Source organism: Dermochelys coriacea, chromosome 6 (genome assembly GCF_009764565.3).
Source record: "Dermochelys coriacea isolate rDerCor1 chromosome 6, rDerCor1.pri.v4, whole genome shotgun sequence".
Lineage (NCBI taxonomy): Eukaryota > Metazoa > Chordata > Testudines > Dermochelyidae > Dermochelys > Dermochelys coriacea.
Window position 1 is genome coordinate 69,085,164 of NC_050073.1, and position 27,700 is coordinate 69,112,863.

Here is a 27,700-nt window from a genome sequence, read left to right on the forward strand (position 1 = left end):
ACTACCAGTTACAAAAATCACAGCCTTGCTTATTAAAGAAAGACACCCTAACTGGTTAGCTACAGTAGATGCATTGATAGACAACTAGGAATTGGAAGAATTTGAATGAATGTACTTTTTCAGCTGTCTGGTGTTCTAGCACTTGAGAAAGAGCTCATCAGTGAGAAGAACAATGGGAGACCCTGAACGTGGCTCTTATTTCTAAAGCCTGGAGAATTAAAAAAACTAAAATAACTGCAGTGGAAGGAGAGAACAGTGACTTTCTTGTGGAGAAAATAAAGGTTTTGTACAGGAATTTGGCTGGCTAATCAAAGTCCTGTAATCAATGCAAACAGTAAATGTTTCAACTGCTGCTCTATGCAGTCAGATTTATGAATGTCTATGCAGGAAAAAGCAAAAATGTGGAACTCGTAAGTCATATCTGTCAAACAGGAATCAAAACACTGAGACCTGCTCGATAGTTCTTCAACAGAACATTCATGCAAATATCTATATTTAATTATATTTTAATTAGTAAAAAAAAGAGAATTTAATTCCTTTTTAAAATTAAAGTAGATTCTATTTGTGAATTCACTGAGGCAACTTAGTTGGAAGAACTGCAGGGGAAGTTGATACTTTTGTTATGTTGTGGTCCATTCCTGTAATAAATTTGAGCATGATATTAACTGGGCCCAGGAGGGAATCATGTCCCACCATTAATTAATGGAAAATTGCTACAACAAGAAGGTTATGGGGACTGCATGACAGTCAAAAGTAAAATAGAATGATGCACCTCCTTCCTGCCCTTTTTCAACATGGACCTTGAGGGATTGGGTGGAAATCAAATGATTAATGGAGTGACCTTTTTTACAGGATCCTTATAAAAGTTACTTTTCGGGCTTTCAGTCTTCACTCCCTCAGCCTTTATTGTTCTGCATTTGTGGTTCATCTAAGGAGCAATAAAATCTCTGTACAATATTTCCAAATCCAAACAATCAAAAGTCATGGGATTTAGTAGATTTGGATTCAGAGTAGCAGCCGTGTTAGTCTGTATTCGCAAAAAGAAAAGGAGTACTTGTGGCACCTTAGAGACTAACAAATTTATTAGAGCAGTGAGCTGTAGCTCACAAAAGCTTATGCTCTAATGAATTTGTTAGTCTCTAAGGTGCCACAAGTACTCCTTTTCTTTTTAGTAGATTTGGAGTTATTTATATTTGCCATCTTGTTTATGGGCATTTAGGGTGTACTCCAGTCACGTTTTCAAGCTTCTCTCTACAACCATGCAAACTTGCTTTTTAAAAATTTCTAAAAGAAAGCTGAGATTTTTCACTTAATTGCTTGACTTCAGGAGCTGGGGCTTTAAGAAAAATATCAAATATTTCAAGACCTCTGATAAAATTGCGAGAGTTGGTAGCTATGTATGTATGTGAATTGCAACCTTGGCATCAGCAAGTCTCTTCCTAGTTACACAGGTGGGACTTCAGACAGAAAAACAAGAGAGCTGAATCTTCATTCATTTGCTATTCATGAAACATGTGTAGACCTTCACTTTGCAATAAGTAGATGTTTTTTGATGTTGTTTATTTAGGTCCAGTTGAAGAAAACACTTCTGTGGTCACAGTTTTGTTTCTCAAAAGCTTTGACCATAAGAACATAAGAACGGCCATACTGGGTCAGACCAAAGGTCCATCTAGCCCAGTATCCTGTCTTCCCACAGTGGCCAATGCCATGTACCCCAGAGGGAATGAACAGAACAGGTAATCATCAAGTAATCCATTCCCAGCTTCTGGCAAACATAGGCTAGGGACACCATTCCTTCTCATTCTGGCTAATTGCCATTGATGGACCTATCCTCCATTAATTTATCTAGTTCTTTTTTGAACCCTGTTATAGTCTTGGCCTTCACAACATCCTCTGGCAAGGAGTTTTGCAGGTTGACTGCACATTGTGTGAAAAAATACTTTCTTTTGTTTGTTTTAAACCTGCTGCCTATTAATTTCATTTGGTGACCCCTGGTTCTTGTGTTATGAGAAGGAGTAAATAACGCTTCCTTATTTACTTTCTCCACACCGGTCATGATTTTATAGACCTCTATCATATCCCCCTTAGTCATCTCTTTTCCAAGCTGAAAAGTCCCAGTCTTATTAGTCTGTCCTCATATGGCAGCCGTTCCATACCCCTAAACACTTTTGTTACCCTTTTCTGAACCTTTTCCAATTCCAATATATCTCTTTTGAGATGGAACGACCACATCTGCATGCAGTAGTAGAGATATGGGTGTACCAGGAATTTATATAGAGGCAATATGATATTTTCTGTCTTCTTATTTATCCCTTTCTCAATGATTCCCAAAATTCTGTCCGCTTTTTTGACTACCGCTGCACATTGAGTGGATGTTTTCAGAGAACTATCCACAATGACTCCAAGATCTCTTTCCTGAGTGGTAACAGCTAATTTAGACCCCATCATTTTATATATATAGTTGGGATTATGTTTTCCAATGTGCATTATTTCGCATTTATCAACATTGAATGTCATCTGCCATTTTGTTGCCCAGTCACCCATTTTGTGAGATCCTTTTGTAGCGCTTCACAGTCTGCTTGGGACTTAACTATCTTGAGTAGTTTTGCATCATCTGCAAATTTTGCCGTCTCCCTGTTTAGCCATTTTCCCAGATCATTTATGAATATGTTGAATGGGACTGGTCCCAGTACATAAACCTGGGGAACACCACTATTTACCACACGCCATTCTGAAAACTGACCGTTTGTTCCTACCCTTTGTTTCCTATCTTTTAACTATTTACCAGTCCATGACAGGATCTTTCCTCTTATCCCATGGCAGCTTGCTTTGCTTACGAGCCTTTGGTGAGGTACCTTGTCAAAGGCTTTCTGAAAATCTAAGTACACTATATGCACTGGATCCCCCTTGTCCACATGCTTGTTGATCCCCTCAAAGAATTCTAGTAGATTGGTGAGGCATGATTTTCCTTTACAAAACCCATGTTGGCTTTTTCTCAACAAATTATGTTCATCTATGTGTCTGACAATTTTGTTCTTTAATATAGTTTCAGCCCGTTTACCCAGTACTGAAGTCAGGCTTACCGTCCTGTAATTGCCGGGATCGCCTCTGGAGCCCTTTTTAAAAATTGGCATCACATCAGCTATTCTCAAGTCATTTGGTGCAGAAGCTGATTTAAATAATAGGTTACAAACTACAGTTAGTAGTTCTTCAATTTCACATTTGAGTTCCTTCAGAACTCTTGGGTGAATACCATCTGGTCCTGGTGATGCTGTGAAGACCGATGCAAAGAATTCATTTGGTTTCTCCGCAATGGTCTTATCATTCTTGAGTACTCCTTTAGCATCTTGATCGTCCAGTGGTCCCACTGGTTGTTTAGCAGGCTTCCTGCTTCTGATGTACTTCAAAAAAATTTCTTATTACTTTTTGAGTCTTTGGCTAACTGTTCTTCAAATTGTTTTGGGGGCTTCCTAATTATATTTTTATACTTCATTTGCCAAAGTTTATGCTCCTTTCTATTTTCCTCACTAGGATTTAACTTCCACTTTTTAAAGGATACCTTTTTGCCTCTAACTGCTTCTTTCACTTTGTTGGTTAGCCACAGTGGCACTTTTTTGGTTCCCTTACTATTTTTTTTAATTTGGGGGTATACATACGTTTGTGTATATATATATATATATATAGATGTTAGGTTAGGTTAGGGTAACTTTGGCACAACTGAGACTGGTTATGAGATGTCAAGATTTGAGCCAGGAAGGAATTTGAATTCTTTCACAGATTCAGTGGAGGTGGTTTCTTCAGGTTAGGGGTGAGGTTATTGGTAAACTACTATGGGAATCTCATTTTGTAGCAGTGCTCACCAACATGTGCATAATTTTTATGAGCTGCTGAAAAAAAGATGAAAAGAAAGAGAATAGAAATTCCTGACTATACCTTTTCTTTCTGAAATGATTGCAGGGTTTTGGAAGGAGCTACATGTATCTCTCTCTTCTATTTCCATACACAACAAACACAAGAGCCCTATGGAAGAATATGATGAACAGTATACTTGCTTTGGGAAAACATTTTCTTTGGCTTTTCATACCTTTTTGAACCGGTTCCAGTTTCTGAGCAAAGAAAATACTCCTTTTAGTAAGTGCAGGAACATGAATCTTTACTCGTCATGTAAAAGTAAGAAAAGAAAAGCAAAGACTCAGATAAACCAACAGCAACATTAGTAAATCAGCAAACATTCTGAATGTATCTGGCAGTTATTCACTAAACACTTAGAAATTCAACATGATACCATTATTAATTTTTTCCTGCAGTCACAAATTAGTTAAGCTTCAGTGGGCCATGTGAGGAGGGACAAAGAATTTTTAAAACAAAGCTGAGATTTTGACCTTTAATCAATACAACTGTTCTTTTTCTTAAAAACCTATTGATTTTTCTTCAGGTTAGTCTTCTCTTTCTGGGCTTTTGTCCGTATCATACAGTGAACATGCAGGAGGAGCAATGAAGTTGATCCTGCCTCAATGGCAGCTTGTGTGTGTGTGTGTAGATAGGTAGGTAGATAGATATAGGTAACTGACAGTGGAAGCCTTATGCCAATGGGCAGAAGATTTCAAGTGAGTATTTATTTGGAATGTCCAAGGAAGGTCTGCATGTATCCTACATTAAAGTCATTATGTGTCTATAATTAGAAAAATTTTGATTGGATCATTTTTTGATTGGGTCCAGTTGGACTTTGGATTCTACCTCTAGTTATCATAAGTCCACTGAAAACAAAGGAAAGACACCCTTTGACTTCAGATTTCAGAGTAGCAGCCGTGTTAGTCTGTATTCTCAAAAAGAAAAGGAGTACTTGTGGCACCTTACAGACTAACAAATTTATTTGAGCATAAGCTTTTTAAGCAGCTCACTTCATCAGATGCATTTGGTGGAAAACACAGTGGGGAGATTTATATACACACATAGAGAACATGAAACAATGGGTTTTATCATACACACTGTAAAGAGAGTGATCACTTAAGATGAGCCATCACCGGTGGGGGGGGGGAGGAGGAAAACCTTTCATGGTGACAAGCAAGGTGGGCCATTTCCAGCAGTTAACAAGAACATCTGAGGAACAGTGGGGTGAGGGGGAGAAATAACATGGGGAAATAGTTTTACTTTGTGTAATGACTCATCCACTCCCAGTCTCTATTCAAGCCTAAGTTAATTGTATCCAGTTTGCAAATTAATTCCAATTCAGCAGTCTCTCGTTGGAATCTGTTTTTGAAGTTTTTTTGTTGAAGGATAGCCATTCTCAGGACTGTAATCGAGTGACCGGAGAGATTGAAGTGTTCTCCGACTGGTTTTTGAATGTTATAATTCTTGATGTCTGATTTGTGTCCATTTATTCTTTTATGTAGAGACTGTCCGGTTTGGCCAATGTACATGGCAGAGGGGCATTGCTGGCACATGATGGCATATATCACATTGGAAGATATGCAGGTGAATGAGCCCCTGATGGTTTGGCTGATGTAATAAGGTTCTATGATGGTGTCCCCTGAATAGATATGTGGACACAGTTGGCAACGGGCTTTGTTGCAAGGATAGGTTCCTGGGTTAGTGGTTCTGTTGTGTGGTGTGTGGTTGCTGGTGAGTATTTGCTTCAGGTTGGGAGGCTGTCTGTAAGCGAGGACTGGTCTGTCTCCCAAGATCTGTGAGAGTGAGGGATCATCTTTCAGGATAGGTTGTAGATCTTTGATGCCCTGGAGAGGTTTTAGTTGGGGGCTGAAGGTGACGGCTAGTGGCGTTCTGTTATTTTCTTTGTTGAGCCTGTTCTGTAGTAGGTGACTTCTAGGTACTCTTCTGGCTCTGTCAATCTGTTTCTTCACTTCAGCAGGTGGGTATTGTAGTTTTAAGAATGCATGATAGAGATCTTATAGGTGTTTGTCTCTGTCTGAGGAGTTGGAGCAAATGCGGTTATATCGTAGAGCTTGGCTGTAGACAATGGATCATGTGGTGTGATCTGGATGAAAGCTAGAGGCATGTAGGTAGGAATAGCGGTCAGTAGGTTTCCGATATAGGGTGGTGTTTATGTGGCCATCGCTTATTAGCACCATAGTGTCCAGGAAGTGGATCTCTTGTGTGGACTGGTCCAGGCTGAGGTTGATGGTGGGATGGAAATTATTGAAATCATGGTGGAATTCCTCAAGGGAATTCCTTCCATGGGTCCAGATGATGAAGATGTCATCAATGTAGCGCAAGTAGAGTAGGGGCATTAGGGGATGAGATCTGAGAAAGCATTGTTCTAAGTCAGTCATAAAAATGTTGGCATACTGTGGGGCCATGCGGGTACCCATCACAGTGCCGCTGATTTGAAGGTATACATTGTCCCCAAATGTGAAATAGTTATGGGTGAGAACAAAGTCACGAAGTTCAGCCACCAGGTTAGCCATGACATTATCGGGGATACTGTTCCTGATGGCTTGTAGTCCATCTTTGTGTGGAACGTTGGTGTAGAGGGCTTCTACATCCATAGTGGCTAGGATGGTGTTTTTAGGAAGATCACCAATGGATTGTAGTTTCCTCAGGAAGTCAGTGGTGTCTCGAAGATAGCTGGGAGTGCTGGTAACGTAGGGCCTGAGGAGGGAGTCTACACAGCCAGACAATCCTGCTCTCAGGGTGCCAATGCCAGAGATGATGGGGTGTCCAGGATTTCCAGGTTTATGGATCTTGGGTAGCAGATAGAATACCCCAGGTTGGGGTTCCAGGGGTGTGTCTGTGCGGATTTGTTCTTGTGCTTTTTTAGGGAGTTTCTTGAGCAAATGGTGTAGTTTCTTTTGGTAACCCTCAGTGGGATCAGAGGGTAATGGCTTGTAGAAAGTGGTGTTGGAGAGCTGCCTAGTAGCCTCTTGTTCACATTCCAACCTATTCATGATGACGACAGCACCTCCTTTGTCAGCCTTTTTGATTATGATGTCAGAGATGTTTCTGAGGCTGTGGATGGCATTGTGTTCTGCACAGCTGAGGTTATGGGGCAAGTGATGCTGCTTTTCCACAATTTCAACCCGTGCCTGTCGGCGGAAGCACTCTATGTAGAAGTCCAGTCTGCTGTTTTGACCTTCAGGAGGAGTCCACCCAGAATCCTTCTTTTTGTGTTGTTGGTAGGAAGGTCTCTGTGGGTTAATATGTTGGTGAGAGGTGTATTGGAAATATTCCTTGAGTCGGAGACGTTGAAAATAGGATTCTAGGTCACCACAGAACTGTGTCATGTTCGTGGGGGTGGAAGGGCAAAAGGAGAGGCCCCAAGATAGGACAGATTCTTCTGCTGGGTTAAGAGTTATAACATTCAAAAACCAGTTGGAGAACACTTCAGTCTCTCCGGTCATTCGATTACAGACCTGAGAGTGGCTATTCTTCAACAAAAAAACTTCAAAAACAGACTCCAACGAGAGACTGCTGAATTGGAATTAATTTGCAAACTGGATACAATTAACTTAGGCTTGAATAGAGACTGGGAGCGGATGAGTCATTACACAAAGTAAAACTATTTCCCCATATTATTTCTCCCCCCCCACCCCACCCCCACTGTTCGTCAGACGTTCTTGTTAACTGCTGGAAATGGCCCACGTTGCTTGTCACCATGAAAGGTTTTCCTCCTCCCCCCACCCCCCCACCCCCCCCCGCTGGTGATGGCTCATCTTAAGTGATCATTCTCCTTACAGTGTTTATGATAAAACCCATTGTTTCATGTTCTCTGTGTGTGTATATAAATTTCCCCACTGTATTTTCCACCGAATGCATCCGATGAAGTGAGCTGTAGCTCACGAAAGCTTATGCTCAAATAAATTTGTTAGTCTGTAAGGTGCCACAAGTACTCCTTTTCCTTTGACTTCAGTAAGTTTTGGTTCAGGCTCTAGGCACATAGCTTTACTGACAGAGGGATTTGAAAAGAAAAAGTTACAACAACATTTTAAAAATCTCTCTAGAACATTCCTGAGAGAGTTGTTTTGTGACATATGCAAAATGTATATCTAAAAATAAAAGATATTATGGGTATGACTTTGGGGTGGTTGCATACTAATAGGCTTACAGTGAGAAGTTAGTTGCTGCCTTCACTGTGGAATGGCTACCATCCCTCCATAATAACACACATACATACATGTGATGGTGATACCCATGTGCAAAATTACATTTATTATGAGAGAGTGCTTTGAGATGCAGGAGGGTAATACTCACCAGAAGTCCACTGAAACATGTAAAACTATGTAGATATCCAATAGTCTTTAAACATTGCTCTTGCAGGGAGGTTATTTTGATGTAAATTAAGGACTGCAACCAGTGGACTATAGTATTACTGGTTATTTGTTGTTTGTTTTAATATTTTGTTTAAACAATATGAAGCACACAAATACTACAGCGATTGGGTGTCCTATACAAATTTTATATACATTATTCCTTAATGGCATAATTATTTGCTTTCAAACCAATATCTAGCAATTTGTTCTTTTTTAACCTTACTAGAAATTAGCAGTAGCAGTTTAACTCCTAACATGTCAACCCTTCAGTGAGCTGGACCATGGGTCTTATCCTGACCAGCAATTCCTCTGTTTTTAATTTTTTTAAAAATAAAATATAGGTTTTGGTTAGCATTGACAAAAAAATAAAAAGGAGGTTGGTTATCACTGACAAAAGTGGTTCTTTGTTGACAGTGGTAGGAATGGCAGCATCATGCTTGTCAGTGCTTTTGACTTTAAACAAAATCATGGAGCTTGATACTGCGAGAACCTGATGGCTGTGGCCTGATCAAACAAAGCACCTAAGCACTTGTTTAAAGTTAACCATATGTCTAGGTACTGTGTTGGATCAGAGTCAGAGTGCTCAACATCATTGTGGGATTAAGACCTTCAGGAGAAGACTGCTTTCATTGTCTATCCAGGTTTCAGTTCACGCAAATCCTACTGTGGCAGGGACAGTTGGGATTATGCATGGTAAAAGGCACTTTAATTAACTGATTGATGGATTGGCTGACAATGATTTTTTTACATCTAAAATAGATTTAAGTAAGAAAAGCTCAGGGAAATTGGTGTTTTGATTTTCTTTTGTGACAAAAATTGGTTCATAAACTGTAGAGCAAATTCAATGTTACATATATCATTATTCTTAGGTCTCTTCTTTGTGTGCAGAAAATGATTTTAGTTTTTTTTAAAGTTGTGCCTATTAAATTAGAGTTGATTTTGTTCATTTGAACTTAAGTTAATGTTGAATTTACTTTGAAGCAGTTTCAATTTACCCAATTAAAATAGATTAGGCATGAAATATGCACCGAATTTTTTAATAAGGGAGAAGAAGAAGAAATGAGTAGAAGAAAAAGTAGTTTACTTATTTCAAGTTCTCATTGGGGAAACAATTGTACAGAAATCAATGCAGTATAATGGCTAAGTATATGAATATGTTGCAATATATCTCTATATGGATAATCTCCTTGGTATCCACAAGTAAATGTCTTCATAGTTCTCTTCTCTGTTGAGCTTGTGAAATGCATATTTCTCAAAAGCAGCCAGTCCATCCTGGCTTTTATACTCTCCTAAGTCATGGAATCATAGAATGAAGAACTGGAAGAGACTTCAGTAGGTCATCTAGTCCAGTCCTCTGCACTGAGGCAGGACAGTGTTATCTAGACCATCCCTGACAAGTGTTTATCTAACTTGTTCTTAAAAACCTCCCATGACAGAGATTCCACAACCTCCCTAGGTAATTTGTTCCAGTGCTTAACTACCCTTATAGTTAGGAAGTTTTTCATAATGTCTAACCTAAATCTCCCTTGCTGCAATTTAAGCCCATTACTTTTGGTCCTGTCCTTAGTGGATAAGGAGTACAATTTATCATCCTCCTGTGTATAACAACTTTTTATGTATTTGAAGATTGTTATCGTTCCCTCCGCCCCTCCTTCCCATATAGGTCATGTTTTCTAGACCTGTAATCATTTTGGTTGCTCTCCTCAGAACTTTCTCCAGTTCGTCCACATCTTTCCTGAAGTGTGGTGCACGGAACTGGACATTGTATTCCAGGTGAGGCCTTATCATTGGTGAGCAGAATGGAAGAATTACTTCTTGTGTCTTGCTTACCACACTCCTGCTAATTCATCCCAGAATTGTGTTTGCTTTTTTTGCAACAGTATCACATTGTTGATTGATTTAGTTTGAAAACCACTATAACCCCCAGACCATTTTCTGCCCTACAATGAGAGCATCTGTGATGAAGGTTAGTATAGATGTCCTGAGCTCCCTTGTTACGTAAAAGGATTATTCTGCCATTTATTGTGCTTCTGTCAATATTACTTTCTCCAAATCTTATGATATGCCTGCACAGCAATGCACTGCAACATAAGACCATGCTTAAATTCAGACTCAAGCCTAACCCCCATTTAATCTACACTGCAATTATGCTAATGCAGGGCTTGGACCCAGGGTCCCAGGTTCTTGCAGGGTCCGAGCACGAGTTAAGCCAGGACCCAGGGTGCAAGCTCAATTGCTTTGCGGTGTCCTGATGGTCCATCAGAAGTATTCCATGGGCCAAATTCCTTAATCCTCTCTATCCCAACAATTTCCAGTTGACTCTAATGAAAATGGAAGATGACCACCCCAACCCATCCCCTCGGCGTACAGCAGCTGCTCAGGTCAGCATTAACCCATTCTCTTCTGATCACCAATCTGCAAGCACACTATCGGAGAGCCTCCTGGATTTGCAATGGAGACTGAGCAGAGCATGCCTTTTGAGAAATGAGCTGCTTTATAATCATGGGAACACAGCCAGATTTTGGTGAATCTCTGGTTTGAGGCCAGTAAAACTGGAATTTAGCTAAAGCACCAGGCATATATACCCACAGATAGCTAAAAAACTGGCGGCCTTGCAGATTTTCCTGACAGGTGATCAGTGCAGGGAGCGTATTAAGAGGCTGAAGAGTGAGTACCAGAAGACCAGTGACACGTACTGCACCTCCGACAACTCACCAACAATGTGCCCGCTTTATGTGGAGTTTGACACATGTTACAGTCATGATTTTAGACAAGAAAGCTAAAAACATGATCAGGAGCAAACCAAGATACAGCAATTCACATTTCAATAAATTCCATACATAAACCCATACTGACTCCCACAGTTTATTAATCATCGTGTCATTCATAATTACATTATATGGCAATGCTTACATTGAGTGTAGACATACCATTAATGGGTTTCTGCTCACATGGCCAATTATTGTTCTCAAAATAGTTTTTTTGCAGTGGCATGTTTAGTCACAAGGTAGATTTGCCATCTGATCCTGTGTTTGCTCCTTCTGTTTTCCCAATGTCCCAATTTAATTCTGTCCGTTGACAACCAGTGTTAGAAGCTTTTTGGATGTCATCAGAAACAGAGTCTGTGCCCTTGGTTTTGTTCAGATATCTTCTGTTCCTCAGCTAAGGCAAGGGATCTGTTTGACTCATAAGTTTTCTTACTGTCTTTCAATAGTTTGTGCTAGAGTTTTAAAATTGAGATAGAGGGTACAGTAGCAGCCACCTTTCACCACTTCGTATCTAACTGCTTGGAAAATAAAAGCAAACGTGAGGAAAAAAAGTAAGTGGCCTTTTTCTAAGAGAAAACAGCCAAAACCACATCTGAGCATTTTTTGTCTACTCGGTTGGCTTTGCTAAAAATCAGAGCCACAGTTTAATGATATTCAATTAATATAGTTGAGTCATATTTTAATCAAAGGAAAGCTGATGAAAGTTTAAAAACAATTAAAGACATGAGATAGATATATGCATGGCAAATAACTTGCATTCCCAAGTAACAGTTCTATGCTATTACAGAGCCCAGACAATGAAAGTTTTATTCAGCATAGTAAATTATCTGTACTTATACATATTTACATCTTTTTAAAAGTGAAATTTCTTGTCTTATGTTTTTGGGCACATAAAATAGATGTCCAGACAAAAACACTGGGGTTTTGTTTCTTTGTTTTTTTTAACCTAAGCTGATTTTAGAAGTTAAAAAAACCTTATAAAGTGACCTTCTCTAAGTGCTTATTTTGATTAATGCATTGGGCATGTTGAACATTCAACTGATTTGACTTTAGAAGTGCTGAATTCTCCCCAAACTGGTGCCTCCTAGTTAAGATGTTCTATATCTTTAAAAACTGTATATGTTGCAGTCACAATACTTCCATTTACATTGATTTATGTCTTACTATGTATGACATACTATTCAGAAGCAAATCAACCACTAAAACATGCTTACAGGAGAATTTGCAGTGGGATTGTAAAACAAAATTATTTTCCCCTCTGTTTCAAAACACACAAGAAAAGAACTTATCTCAGGATTTCTTTATTATTTTAGCTCTCAAAATGAAAAAAAAAAAAAAAAGGATCCAAGATGAAAAAAGTACATAAACATTGAAGGATTTATGTGTAATGTTTTAACAATTCAGGTTTGATTTCAATATCCCAAAAACTATTTTGGGAATCACAAGGTCACAAATGTTATAATTGATTAAATTAATGAAAATGAAGAATTCCCAGTAAAAGGAACCATTGCAAACCATTCTCCTATAAACAGAGAAAATTGTGAAAAATACTATGTTGAAGAATCTGTAAGTACAGAAGCTATTTGATCAATAGATAAAGAGCTGGTAGGAGACTAGGGAACAGTATGCATGCACAGCATTTTCAAACTTGGGTGCCTAAAGTTAGCCGCCTAAATCCATACTCTGTATGTAAATACAGATTTAGTCACCCACATTTGAAAATTTTGGCTATAATATGACACCATTTATAACACATTATGTAATTTCCAGAAATTTTCAAATTTCTAAAAAATTATATTAAGGAGTTGAGGTAGAGAGTGTGCACCAGTAACTTAATGGCAAAAAACATTACAGGGTTGTTGTAATTATCCCAACACAAAGCATTTAAACACTGAAGAAATTTAAAGTTAAGGTTACTGTAGCGGGGTGGCTACCCCCCTCCTAAAATAGAAAGGGTTAAAAGTAGCCCTGGAGAGCGCTGTGGCTGGGGATGGCTGACTGGGGAAGCAGCCACTGCTGGGCCATGCCCCAATCAGGCCCCAGCTGGTGTGTATAAAAAGGCTGTGAGCCAGAGGCCCAAGGAGTCTCTTTCCAGGCTAGGAGAGAGCAGGGCCTGCCTGATAGAGTACTGAGGGTGGCGCAGTGCTGGGGAAGGAGTAGGCTGAGCGGGGGAGCTCTGGGCTGGCAACTCCCCAGGCTGTAAGGCATGGTCCAAGGCCCATAGAGGTACTGGGAGGCAGAGGAAGGCAACAGGTCTGAACCCCCTTGCCTATGAAGAGTGGCCTTTACACTGCAGTCTGCCCCAGCGAGTGGGGGCTTGGTGATGCCTGGCAGTAGCTCAGACTGAGGCATGGGGGCAGAACCCCAGAGAAAAGGGCACCGGGGTCTGTGAAGGACACAAGGGCCAGAGTTGTGTGGATCACCGGCCTGCAGAGGGTTCTCCACGATGGAAAAGAGCTAATTCCCAGTGACCAGCAGGAGGCACTACAGGGGTGAGTCCGAACCTTTACAGTTACATTTAAAACAAATCCAAATACAATAAGGTAAGAAATGCACAGATAAGGCACCCAAACAACCTTAACTCTGCCCTGCAGTAATACCATATGATTGATTGTTATTTTAGAGTCTGTGATTCCAAATTAGAGGGAATAGTTTTTAAAGACATATTAGCTTTCTTTATATTTTTTTTCCTTTTTGTGGCATCACTGTGTGTGGCTAGTGCTAAACCCTCCTTGTAACTGCAGAATGAGGCCAAAGATGATCAAGTGCAGGTTTTCATTACTTGCCAACTCAAACAAATTTCTGTTTTTTTGAGATAAAGTAACATCAGATACTATGATTAGTATTGTGACATTACCTAGAGTACAGTCTGGACTGTTGAACAGCTGTATCCCCTCAATTCTCCAGCCTGAGGTGTCTTTTACACTGCTCTACTTTGAAAGCATCCACTCCTGGTCTTCCCCCACACAGCCTCCAGCATGTAAATTACTCTCAGCTGTATTATATGAGTGCTCTAGCCAGCCACTCCTAAATTATATTGGAGAGTGACAAGAGCAAATTTCCAGTCCCTGACTAGTCCTCAGAAGTGTGTGTCTTGTACTGCCCACTACCCTCGTGGACAATACAAGCTCACAGAAAATCCATCAGTTTATTAATAGCACAAATCCTATTATCTCAAATGGAATTTCCAAAACACTTCAGTGCAAACACACTGGTTCAGATAAAACAATAAAACAAGTTTATTTAGTACAGAAAGAAAGATTTTAAGTGATTACAAGTAATGAGGTATAAAATCAGAATTTGGTTACAAGAAAATAAAAGGTAAAATGCAATTAATATCTAATAGGCTGAGTGAATTCAAAGCAAAATGTCTCTCTCACCACAAGCTTTTGCAGTCTTACTGGATGGATGCCTTTCAGCCTGGACCCCCTCACCCAGTCCAATGCTCTTTTCCTTGTCCTTCAGTCATTGTAGATGTTGTGGGCAGAGACAAAGGGAGGAAAGATGACTTGTGTCCTCTGTTCTCACTTCTTATAGTTATTTTCCTCTTTGAAAATCATTTCCAGCTGAGGTTCAGGTGACAGAAAGTCTCTTTGTACAGAAACATCCAGCTGATCCATTACCAAGATGTAAATTTCTCACTCACACCCTTCTTCCTGTCAAGGAATGACTGCTTAATCAGGTGATAGTCCATTTGATTATACTGACATCTGGCTGAAGTGTTGGCCAGCCGTTAGTCTCTGGGGAACTGGTTTGAAGCCGTTTCCCCAAACTTGGAACATGTCATATACAGTAGAATTTTATAACTTTACCTACAATGTTGCTACACATATTTTACCAGAACAATAATGTTAAGCAGATTATGAGTTTTCAAATGATTCCTCACAAGGCACTTTGTACAAAATTTATGTTAGTTTTGTAAAAAGGGTGAACGTAAGGGTACAGGCTATCACAAGTATATTCATTTTTAATGAGTGTGTGTGTGTGTAGACAGATGCACAGACAGAAATTAGTTTCAGTTTTCAGGCTCTCAGCACAGTTACCCAAGTAGCCTTTGTTGTCACAAAGTTTGGGTAGCTGACTTACCCTTTATTTTTTCACTCTTCTGTCTCTCCTTGTTTTATCTGTATTGATCTTCTAAATATTAACAAAATTACATAAACCAATGTCCCTATCAAGGCCATTAATTTCACCTGAATCTTGCTCTACCCCCACCAAAGGAAAACAAGGAAAGTAACTTTTTAGTGATATCTCTTCACCTCCCCTCCCCCACTTCCCAAACTACTAACAAAATGAAGCTTTTAGTCTGTTTTCAGTTCTTAGTTTTTTTTCTGTTTCTAGGCTCGTTTTCCCCTGGGAAGCCTTCATGTCTTCCATCAGCCACCTACCCTTCGACACTCACTTTGTTGTGGTTCTGAAAGCTGCTCGTCGCCTTGCTGATATTGAGCCATGAAAATAGGGCACTGCAAGTTGGCATTCCCCTTTGACCAATAGTGTTAGAAGATCCCCACTAATCCTCTTGTCTTCCTTTTTCTGTCATCCCCTCCTCCCTTCAACTTTCTCCCCCGTCCCCTCCATTGTTTCTCTGCTACTCTTCTGCTCCCAGAAGCAGCTTCAGAGAATGGGATATTAGACATGTTCTCTCTGCTGCTAATAGCATGTGAAAGCAGCATAAGGGATACAATGCAGAAACTAGAAAAGGGTGAAGGGACTAACATGTAGGAAGGAGAATAACAGATGGGCAGAAAGAGAGAACACACAAAGGAATGTTTCCTACATGGATCAGGAGTCCTCTTTATGCACAACCTTCTCTTTTATTCCCGTGGTCTTTTATTTTTCACTGGAAAATGCCATAGTAAAATAATTCCATCCATACTTCTGTCCACCCCAATGGCTTGATACCTCTGAGTGCTGAATGATGGTTAATATTACCTGGGATCCTTATACCCCAATTTATTATTCTATCTTTTTTAATCATTCATTTCAAATTGTGTGAAGGAAATTGGTTACTCTTTCTTTTAGCTAATTCAGAGTATTCCCTCTGCCTCTGGAAGCTGAGTGTCTTGTCTTGTCTTTGTTTTGTTGTCCACATTAAAACAGGACAAGTTGCACCTGCTACTCAGTTATCTGGATTCTTCATGAACCTGGTGTAATGCTGAAAACTGCCTTTTGCATGAATGGATGCAAACCTTTGTGTAGCTCTGATTTCTTTTCAGATGTAAATATATCTTTGTACTGTGGCTTGTTAGTATTTTATTTAGTTTCCATATGATGTTTTGTGATTTAATTGTTCTTAAATTTTAACTGAGCAGCATTTCAGTGGAGTAGACACTTGAGAATAATAATGGTTTTAGCATCATTAAAATTTGAAAATAGGATTACAAATAACAAAATAAATGTTTCAAGATATTCTATCTGGCTTCATTCCTTAATTTTTAATGGCACAAAATTAGTGGAGACTCTGGGCCAGATTCACCCTTGCTTAGCTACATTGGCGGCCCATTCTTTTTAGCAGTCTTTGTTACATCTCCTCTTGGAATTAACCTCACAGATGTCAGACTAATTTTTTTCTGTAATCTTTTTTCTGTCGTCTTAGTGTTTTTAAGAAGTTAGAAAGACATAGAAAGTCTTTAGAAAGACATAACTGGCAGTTGCACCTCAGAATTAACACATGGCTCTGATCAGCATAAGACTCAATAACTGAAAACCAATTTTCAAGTTTTTTAAACTCCAGTCCTGTGCTGACTTCAGAAATGCTACTTACTTGCCCGAATTTAAGCATGTGTGTAAGTGTTTGCAGGATCTGGGTCTTAGTGTGGTTTTTGGAAAATTTTAGGCAAATCATTCACATTTAATCAACTGTCTCCAGTTGTGTTTGTATGCAATGTATTAGATTAAACAAATATCCTAATGAGTGGTGTTGACTGAGAAATATGTGTGATTATTAAGGAGGGAGGGTAATGTATGGCATTGCCTGGCTGTTGATAGGGCGTGTTGGTGTGAAATGCTAAATGGAAAGGTACCTGGCAAGGATTGCCTTGTCGGTGATATGGTAGAGCTATGCACTTAAAGTGCTATTTATCATTTAGTAAATAACTATTTTAAACTTCCAAACGATACCACTGCTGGTGTGTCAAAAGCCAGTTTGTTGTTTCAGTAGGTTATTGCACTCTTGTAATGGATTCCTTTCAGCAGGAAGGGAGAAGATTATTTCAGAACCAATTACAAACCTTACATTTGACATTGCATTACAGTTAAAATACATCTCCAACAATTTTAAGGAATCAAACTGAACAACTTCAGAGACATAGTCACAGCAGGTAACTGTAGTACCTCCAAGGTGAACAACAAAAATATATCCCATCACAAAACAAAAAGGCTTAAATATTCCTTTGTCTTTTTTCTAATATAGAGAATGCATTTAATAGTCTGTCTCCATTCTTGTATAGAAATTGAAAACATTCCTAATGCTTTGAACTTGTAAGCCCAGAGTCGGAGCAGGTCTATACACAAAATAAGTACAAGTGTGCATTCCTACCACATGCAGTAAGATTTATCCTATAGACCCATGCCACTGAGGAATTCAACTAAACACAAAAGACCCTCAGGTAGAGAGAGGCAACTGGGGTCAGGAGAACTAGCTGCACACATAAATAGATTCCTGCTCAAAAGGTCATTAACAGGCATCCTAGACTCCAGGCTAGGAATTAGTTTCTTGGACCATTAGCAGTAAAAAGCCTTGCAATTGAATGGGATTCAGTTCCCTATTAAAAATTTGCAAGAACAATTGGAGCTTTTCCAATTATAATAGGAACCAGACTTCATAGATCATTTTGCCTTGTCTAGTATGTGGTTTCTATATTCTGAACAATATGAATATGATGCATTCATATGTTGTTAAAATAGTATCTCTGTAAATGTTTTGTCTGTTTAATGAGGTTTTATAAGTACATTACAGTGAAGACAATGAAAGCTTAGGAGAACTGGAATTTACTCCTAAGTAAATTTACTCAAGTATTGAGCCTCCTAATGTATACAATTAAGCATAAAAGAATGATTTTGTTTGACATATACAAATATTATATTGTATCAATTTTCTATATAATCCCAGGTATTAAAGTGTTTATGTGGTTTCATATATGCAATACATTTAATGTAAGTATATATTCCCATCATTTCTGCCAGTTATTCATACTTCTAAATAGAATTTCCAAGGCTAGTGCTTGAATGGACACTAAGTCCTGGTCTACACTAAGAGTTTAGGTCAAATTTAGCAGCGTTGGGTCAATTTAACCCTGCACCCATCCACACGACCAAGCCTGTTTTGTCGACTTAAAGGGCTCTTAAAATCTATTTCTGTATTCCCTGGCGAGGGGTTTAGTGCTAAAATCGACCTCGCTGTATCGAATTTGGGGTAGTGTGGACGCAATTTGACAGTATTGGCCTCTGGGAACTATCCCAGAGTGTTCTCCATTGTGACCGCTCTGGACAGCACTCTCAACTCGGATGTACTAGCTAGGTAAACAGGAAAATCCCTGGGAACTTTTGAATTTAATTTCCTGTTTGGCCAGCGTGGCAAGCTGATCAGCACAGGTGACAATGCAGTCCCAGAATCGCAAAAGAGCTCCAGCATGGACCAAACAGGAGGTACTGGATCTGATTGCTGTATGGGGAGAAGAATCCATATAGGCAGAACTCCACTCCAAAAGACGAAATGCCAATATATATGTGCCAGAATCTCCAAGGGGATGATGGACAGAGGCTACAACAGGGACACACAGCAGTGCCGCATGAAAATTATGAAGGTTTGGTGTGAGACATCACATACGCTTGGCTGGGCAACAGAATTCGGCTTGCAGACAGCTATGGTAAGGCAAAGGGTTTTGGCTTCTTCAACCTTCATGGATTTCATTCACAGCATGGCGGAAGAAAGAGGTGTTTTGTTTTTTTGGGTTTTTTTAAGTGCACTAGGGGTTTTGGATTTTTTTGTTTTGTTTTGTTTGTTTGCTTTGTACCACAATGGAGGAGGTGATAAGAGCTCTGGTACAAGCCACGGCAGCCCAGCAGGAGGCCACCCGGGTTCAGGCAATGGCACAACAGGAGTCTATGCGGCCGCAGCAGGAAACCAATCAATTATTGATGAGCCAGGCGACCCAAGATCGTGCCCTCTTGAGATAGGTGGTGGACCAGCTGAAGATCCTCACCACCCAGGCCCGGGGGTCCGACGGGACGCAAACCCTGAGGGCCACTGGTTGTCTGCCAAAGATGACGTCAGGAGATGATGTAGAGGCATATCTCCTCTCATTTGAAAGGACTGCTCAGTGTGAGGCATAGCCCCAGGAGCAGTGGGCCAGCATTCTCGCCCCTTTTTTTTGTGTGAAGAGGCCCAGAAGGCCTACTTTGACTTGCCTGTTACAGATGCCACTGACTATACCCGTCTGAAGGCAGAGATCCTAGCATGATCAGGGGTAATGGCAGCAGTAAGGGCCCAGATGTTCCGTGAGTGGAAATACCAGGAGAACAAACCCCCAAGGTCCCAGCTATTCGACCTCATACACCTTGCGCGGAAGTGGTTACAGCCCGAGGTGTGCAGGCCAGAGGAGATTTTGGAGACCCTGGTCATAGACCATTACATGCAGGGACTGCCACCAGGTCTCCGGAAATGGGTAGGCCAGAACAATCCGTTCACGTATGATGAGGTGATCACACTGGTAGAAAGACGGATGACAGCCAGGGAACTGACCCGACTACCCAAGGAAGGCCCCTTTCGAAGCAAGCACCCGACCCCAACCCTGGAAGGGTGGGCAGCCAAACCCCCGGGGAGTCCTAAGTGGAAGGGGGGAGGCGAAAACCAGTGGGGACCCCAGAAGGAAGGGATTGGCCTGAGTGGGGGGAACTCCGGGACTAAACCCCCTAACTCCCGGGATAGGGGAGTGATTAAAAGCAATTATAGATGTTATGCATGTGGGGAGTGGGGACACATAGCAGCACAGTGTCCCAGCACCAAGGAGCCTATGTAATGTAACTTGGGGGATTGGGAGGTCCCATGCTCCCTTATCCACCTTGCGGTGGTCGCATTAGCCCCACATAATTACACCAGGCCAGTGAGGATAAATGGAGCAGAGACTACAGCACTTGTGGACTCTGGGAGTGCTATCACCCTCATATCGGGTAAGCTGGTAAAAAGTAGTCAGCTGCTACAAGCCAAACGTGTAGCAGTGATGTGTGTGCATGGGGCTGTGAGCCATTACCCCACCATCCCAGTGGAGATAGAGGTTCAGAGAAACCCCATTGAGGTGACTGTGGGCGTAGTTCCTAAACTCCCATATCCCATGTAGTCATTGGGAGGGACTATCCAGGGTTTGATAATTTACTCCCCCCGGAGAGGCTGGAGGGATGTGGGCATCCTGAGGACAGTGACTCATCACTGGGGGAATGTCAACCCCCGATGTTCACTGAGATTTCTCAGGATCTGTTCTCAGCTCCCCAAAAGACCTGGAAAACAAAAAAAGAGAGGAAGGCTGTGAAGCCCTTGGGAACCCAGATTCTGACCCAGGGCCAGAAGACCTCCATAGTAGGCAGATGGACGCGATCAGCCAACAGAAAAACTTCCACCACAGAAGGTGAGCCAGAGGTTGCCCCTAGCCATGACGGCAGCGAGCTGTTGGAAGAAGCAGAAGCCGGCCCCTGGGAGCTTGGCCAGGTTAGTTCTGGGAGAGAGACTTTTGGGCGGGACCAGGCGGAGGACCCCAGATATGATAACGCCAGGAAAGTGGTGGACAAGATCGATGGGATAACAGTGGATGGAAAGGTCCGGGATCCCAGACCTTACTTTATAGTGAAAAAAGATCTCCTGTACCGTGTGGTGCAAATGCAGGAGCAAGAGATACAACTTTTGGTGCCACAAAAACATCAAAAAGCCATATTGAGTCTTGCCCACAGTCACCTGTTTGGAGGACACCTAGGGGTAGAGAAAACCCAGGCAAGGATCCTGCAGAGGTTCTTCTGGCCAGGAGTACATGAAGATGTCTGGCAATACTGCGCCTCTTGTCCTGAGTGTCAGTTACATAGCCCTCGCCCACACTTGTGGGCTCCTTTGATACCTCTTCCAATAATAGAGGTTCCTTTTGAACGGATAGCCATGGATCTGGTAGGGCCCCTAGATAAGACAGCTTGGGGCCACCAACATGTGCTTGTTGTACTGGACTGTGCAACCCGGTACCTGGAAGCTGTTCCCCTATGCAACATAGCTTCCAAGACAATAGCTAAGGAGCTAGTACAGATCGTTGCCTGGGTTGGGCTACCCAAGGAGATATTGACTGATCAAGTGACACCTTTCGTGTCCAAGTTGATGAAAGATCTCTGTTCATTGCTCCATGTACAAGCCCTACGGACCTCTGTATACCACCCGCAAACAGATGGCCTTGTGGAAAGGTTCAATAGGACCCTCAAGGCCATGATCAGGAAAGTAGTGAGCCAGGATGGGAAAGATTGAGATACCCTATTGCCTTACCTCACGTTCACCATCCGGGAGGTTCCGCAAGCCTCCACGGGTTTCTCTCCATTCAAACTACTATATGGGTGCCACTCTCGAGGCATATTGGATATAGCCAGAGAAGCCTGGGAAGAGGAGCCAAATCCCAGAAGGAACACAGTTGAGCATGTACTGCAGATGAGAGATCGAATAGCCCGAGTTACACCCATTGTATGGGAACACTTGGAGACCCGATGAACCCATTATAACCACTAAGCGAAGCTTTGACGGTTCCAACCAGGGGATCGGGTGATGGTACTGGTGCCCACAGCAGAAAGTAAACTGTTGGCCCAGTGGCAGGGACCCTACGAAATAATAGAAGCCGTGGGAGAGGTGAACAATAAGGTGCGGCAGCCAGGCCACCAGAAATTGGAGCAAATTTACCACATCAATCTTCTAAAACCTTGGCACGATTGAGAGACATGCTTAGTCATGCAGGAGACTCTTCCCCAGGAGGATAACTTACACGAGCAAGTGAGGATATCATCCAACTTGACGTCGATCCAAAAGATCGAGGCAGCCAACATGATTAATCGCAACCGAGATGTGTTCTCTACAAAACCAGGGCAGACAACTGAGACCTATCACCATATCCGCACGATCCCCAGAGCCAAGGTAACATTCAGACCCTACCAAATCCCAGCAGCCAAAAGAGAAGAAATCAAGGCCGAAGTAAAGAAAAATGTTAGAATTAGGGGGTATTGAAGAATCTTACAGTCAGTGGTCCAGTCCAATTGTTTTAGTGCCTAAACCTGATGGTACCATGAGATTCTGTAATTACTTTCGCCGACTGAATGAAATATCCCAGTTTGATGGATACCCCATACCACGCATCGATGAACTGGTTGACCGATTGGGTAGTGCCCGATTCTTGACTACACTGGATCTGACAAAAGGTACTGGCAGATTCCTCTGACCAAAGAAGCTAAAGAAAAGACAGCATTCTCCACCCCGGATGGGCTATTCCAGTACACCGTCCTCCCTTTTGGGCTACATGGGGCCCTAGCCACATTCCAGTGCCTCATGGATAAGCTGCTGCGCCCCCATACTAGTTATGCAGCTGCATACCTAGATGTCGTCATCCATACACCAGACTGGGGAACCCACTCGGAGAAAGTTGAGGGAGTACTGCGCACCTTAAGGCGGGCTGGCCTCACTGCTAATCCCACTAAATGCACCATAGGGCTAGCAGAGGCTAAGTACCTGGGATATACTGTAGGAAGGGGCATAGTGAAGCCCCAAATGAATAAGCTAGAGGCAATTCAAAACTAGCCCCGGACGACCCGAAAGAAGCAGGTCGATGCATTCCTAGGCGTGGTAGGCTACTACCGAAGTTTTATTCCCCACTTCGCCATTAGGGCAAGTCCCCTAATGGACCTGGTGAAGGCCTGAGGTCCAGACATGGTAAAGTGGACCAATGCAGCAGAGGGGGGCATTTACAGACCTTCGGATGGCCCTCTGTAATGACCCTGTACTCATAGCCCCGGACTTTAACAGGGAATTTATTTTACAGACGCTTCCGAGGTGAGGGTGGGGGCAATTCTGTTGCAAATGGTGGGAGAAGAGGAACACCCGATCTTCTACATAAGCAGAAAGCTTCTCCCAAGAGAACAGAAATATGCAGTAGTCGAGAGAGAGTGCCTTGCTGTCAAATGGGTTATGGAGACACTGCGTTATTACCTCTTAGGCCGGCGATTTACTCTTGTGACAGACCATGCACCCCTCCAGTGGATGCAGCGGAATAAGGAAAAGAATGCAAGGGTCACCAGGTGGTTCTTATCCCTCCAACCATTCCAGTTCTGCATAAGGCACAGGGCTGGATGCCACGATGGCAACGCTGATGGTCTGTCACGGGCATACTGCCTGGCATCCCAAGTTTCCCAACTCTATGGTGTTGAGGGGGGGGGTGGGATATGTGACGGGGCAAGGCCAGATACATTTATTAGCTCCAGGCTAAACAAATCCCTGGTACCAGGATAAGTGAAATGTCAGCTGCTCCAGGTCAATTAAGACACCTGGGGCCAATTAAGAACTTTCCAGAAGGCAGGGAGAATGCTATGTTGATTAGGACACCTGAAGCCAATCAGGGGCTGGCTGAAACTAGTTAAAAGCCTCCCAGTTAGTCAGGTGGGGGTGCATGTCAGGAGCTGTGGGAGGAAGTTGCGCTGTTGGAGAGATTGAGTAGTACACACCATATCAGGCAGAAGGAAGGAGGCCCTGAGGTAAGGGTGAAGTGGAGCTTGAGGAAGTGAGAGCTGCTGTGGGGGAAATAGCCCAGGGAATTGTACATGTCATGTTTCTAAAAGGTGAGCTAGCAAAGCTGATACTAATAGGGTCCCTGGGCTGGAGCCCGGAGTAGAGGGTGGGCCCAGGCTCCCCCCCCGACCTTTGCCCCCGATTAATCACTGAGACTGGGAGACAACAGAGACCGTGCAAGGAAAGATAACATCTCCTCACTTTCCTTGCTAGTTTATGATGAAAATGGCTCAGTAGACTGTGACCCTTGTCTCTAGAGAGAGAAGGGTTATGTTGAGGGTCACAGTGAGCCTCTGAGGCTAGCGAAATCTGCCAGGAAACGTGGGACCCATGGAGGCAAGGACAGAGCTTTGTCTCATTAGTTATGGTGTGTTAATTGTCAATATGGTATGATATCACTATATCTTTAAATGCTCAACAGCATTTTAAATAAAATTTTAAATAATTACCTTTTAAATAAAAAGTACTTGCAAAAAAATTTGCCCTACAAGTTAAAGCACTGCTACAAGAAGTTTAGAGGGACAGCATGGGCTAGTGGATTGTGCTTAGAGGTGAGAGTTAAAGTCCTGAGTTCAAACCTAGATTTGTCATTGATTTCTCCTGTATTTTTGGGTTAGTCACAGGAGTCTCTGGCTCCATCCCCTGCTAATAAAGATTTTCTTCACTGTTATGAAAACCTAAAAGTATAAGAAAATGGTATAAAAGGGCCATAACTTGGTCCAGGATCTAGTTAGCTAATGAAAACTAAATTCTCTCATTCTTTAGATTAATTGAGTCTTCATATAATTACTATGCCTTATGTTCACCAAAATAAAATTCTACCTATAATACAATTAGCACTGTTCTTTAAAAAACAACAACAGTAAACAGCCTTTTAGTTAAATGGCTGCCATCTCCTATTGTTCTCAATTGGAGTGAAACCAAGCTGCCCTCAGGGAAGATGTGAAAACATGATGGGAAAATGATTAAACGTCAAATGTCTTTTAAAAAAAAAGTTTAATTTAATCTGTATCTGCAAACCCCATTATGCCACTATCATAACTATAAAATTATAATATGGCATCACTAAAGGCCAGAGTAAAGGTTGTTTGCATGCCTTCACTGTGCATGTCTATACCTTAACATTTGGATTTCTTTTAAGACTAACCTTAACTCAACATTTTCTGAGTTTCTAATGTTTGTTTTGGGGTTAATTACAACATCCTTGTAACTTTTTTAACCTTTTAGTTACTGATACTAGCTCAACTGTCGTTAGTTGGCAATCCCTCAAGATCGAGGATGATCTCTTTTACAGGTTTTATTTTTCATGGGTCCTTTGGTGACTGAGGAGTCCAATTCTTGAGCCACAGGCTCATTGGCGGACATTGCAGGTGGTGTTGGAAGACAGGGTTGGGCCACAATTGCTGCATGACAATTGTCTTTCCTTTCTTTTCTGACATTTTTCTGCGACCAGGGCAAGGTGATTTTCCGCTCGTGGACGTTCCCTGTCTGACAAGTCTTTTCCACTTATCCCTATTCTGGGCTGCTGTCTCCCAGTGTGTGGTGTCAATGCCACATCTCTTGATGTTTATCTTGGGGGCTTCTTTAAAGCATTTCTTTTGGCCTCCCCTTTTCCTTTCTCCTTTAGTAAATTGGGCATACAGCAGTTGTTTTGGTAAGCATACAAGAGGCATGCACACACCGTGCCCGCTCCACCTCAGCAGGTGCTGGATAATCAAGGCCTCAACACTGAAGATGTTAGCCTCTGTGAGGATACTGACATTAGTGCAATGATCCTCCCACTTCATGTTGAGGATCTTCCAAAGAAAGTGCTGGTGCTGGAGTTGCAGGTTTTTCAGATGTTTTTCATAGTTTACCCAAGTCTCACAGCCATAGAGGAGAATTGGCATTACTACCCATTTATAAACTAAAAGTCTAGTATGTGTTCTGATGTTGTGATTGTTGAACACTCGGCGAGACAGTCTGCCAAAGGCAATGCTGGCACACTGAATTCTGTGCTGAATCTTGACGTCTATGTCTGTCCTCTGTGAGAGATGGCTGTCAAGATAGGCAAAGTATTCTACATTTTCCAGTTCTTCTTTGTCCGTATAGATCTTTCTTTCTGGGTCTGATGATTGACCAGGGATTGGCTGGTGGAGAACTTTCGTTTTGCCAATGTTCAGAGTTAGTCCTAGGCTTTTGTAAGCTTCAGAGAAGCAATTAATGGCTGTTTGAAGATCCTTCCTTGAGTGTGCAACTACAGCACAATCATCTGTGTACTAGAGTTTGGTTATTGTTGCCGATATTACTATAGTTCTGGCTTGGACATGAGAAAGGTTGAAGAGGTTGCTGTCAATCCTATATTGGATGCCAATGCCCTGTGGTAGACAGTCTTGGGTTAATGTTTTCATAGGTGCTAAGAAAATGGAGAAAAGGGTGAGTGCCAGTACACAACCTTGTTTTATGCCAGTTTGGATGACAAAGGGCTCAGAAGTAGAGCCACTGCACAAGATGGAGACAGTCATGTGATCATGAAGGAATCCTAACTGTGTATTTGAGCCCCTTCTAGTTCTGCTAACTCCTTTCAGAAATGGGGCGAACTGAATACAGTATTCTAGGTGAGGGCATATTGTTGAATTATATAATGCCATTATAATTTTACTTAATATTTATCATCCTCTGGGCTGGACTTATTCATAATTACTATGCATTAACACCCAGCAGACTTGTAAACAAGACTTTGCAAGTATTAATACTCTAGGTTAGTACTAAAACATTATGTAATCTTTATGTTCTCATTAGTGTGTTAATATATTGGAAATCCATATGTATAAATTGTAATTCAAGTTGAGTGATTGTTGCTTTCAACAATATTTTTTTCTGACCTCATTAGATTGCCACACATCTTTACATGTTGAGCTTCCAGATTCTTTTTCATGTCCGATTTTTACCTTTTAGGTTAGCTAGAAAGATTTTTTTTTTTTAACCTATAGCTGCTACTGATGTGGGATCGTAGATGGGCTTTTGTTCTCTTAAAAGCATTTCCCTAGGCAACATCATTGCTGTTGATTCTGTGCACCACTGCAAGTGAACTCCGTTCATGTTGCCTATCATTCAGTAACTGGTGGTAGCTTGATAATGTAGGCTTTGTCACATCCTTTTTATCTATTTGATATTTCAAAGGACACTAAGATTTGAAAACTCACTCACAGTAGTGATGACTGGAAGCGACCCCTGATCTCTAACTTGTTGTTTTGTTGTTGTTGTTTTTTTGTAGTCAACTTGAAATTTTTAATACCTCAAACATATTTAACAAAGAAGTATTCATTTCTTCTTGACTGAAGGCTATTCTGATTCATAAACATTAATGAGCAGTTTTAACATGTAATCCATGCAACTATGACCCTTTGGGCTGTGATCTTGTCACATCACATAAAATAAGCAGTGTCATGTTAGATCAGTAGTTGGATAAGAGTCCTTCAGAAAAAGCCAGGTACTGCAGGAAATGGTGTTGATGCTGGTGGGTGGCACTGTTCTCTGAGTCAGTGCTGGATCAGTGCTCCAGCATGGTTCATGGTGTTGGAGATTTTGTAGTGGGCCAGATCTCCAGGTAGTATAAATTGGTGTAGCTGTATTGAAATCATCAGTTGATTGTCTGGCCCATCATGTTTGGCTATCAGCTAAAACTGAGGCCCTGATCAAATGTGATCTTAAAAAAAAAAAACGAAAAAAAACCCTTTTACAAAATGTATACTTACAAAGGAGCATTAAAGGTTGTGATGACTGAACTTTTGCATCACAAGCCCTGTCTAACATAACTGCCCCCTCATTGTTAGTATAAGATTTGACTGAAAAAGGGATACATGGGTGTAAGAGCTCCAAATATATCATCCAAA

The 27,700-nt window shown here is 41.5% G+C and overlaps 1 protein-coding gene across 5 annotated transcripts in view; it reads left to right on the plus strand.

The window, feature by feature from the left end:
* FSIP1 (fibrous sheath interacting protein 1) overlaps positions 1-27,700 on the plus strand; it is a 186,427-nt gene that overhangs the window by 144,560 nt on the left and 14,167 nt on the right. The window lies entirely within an intron of this gene.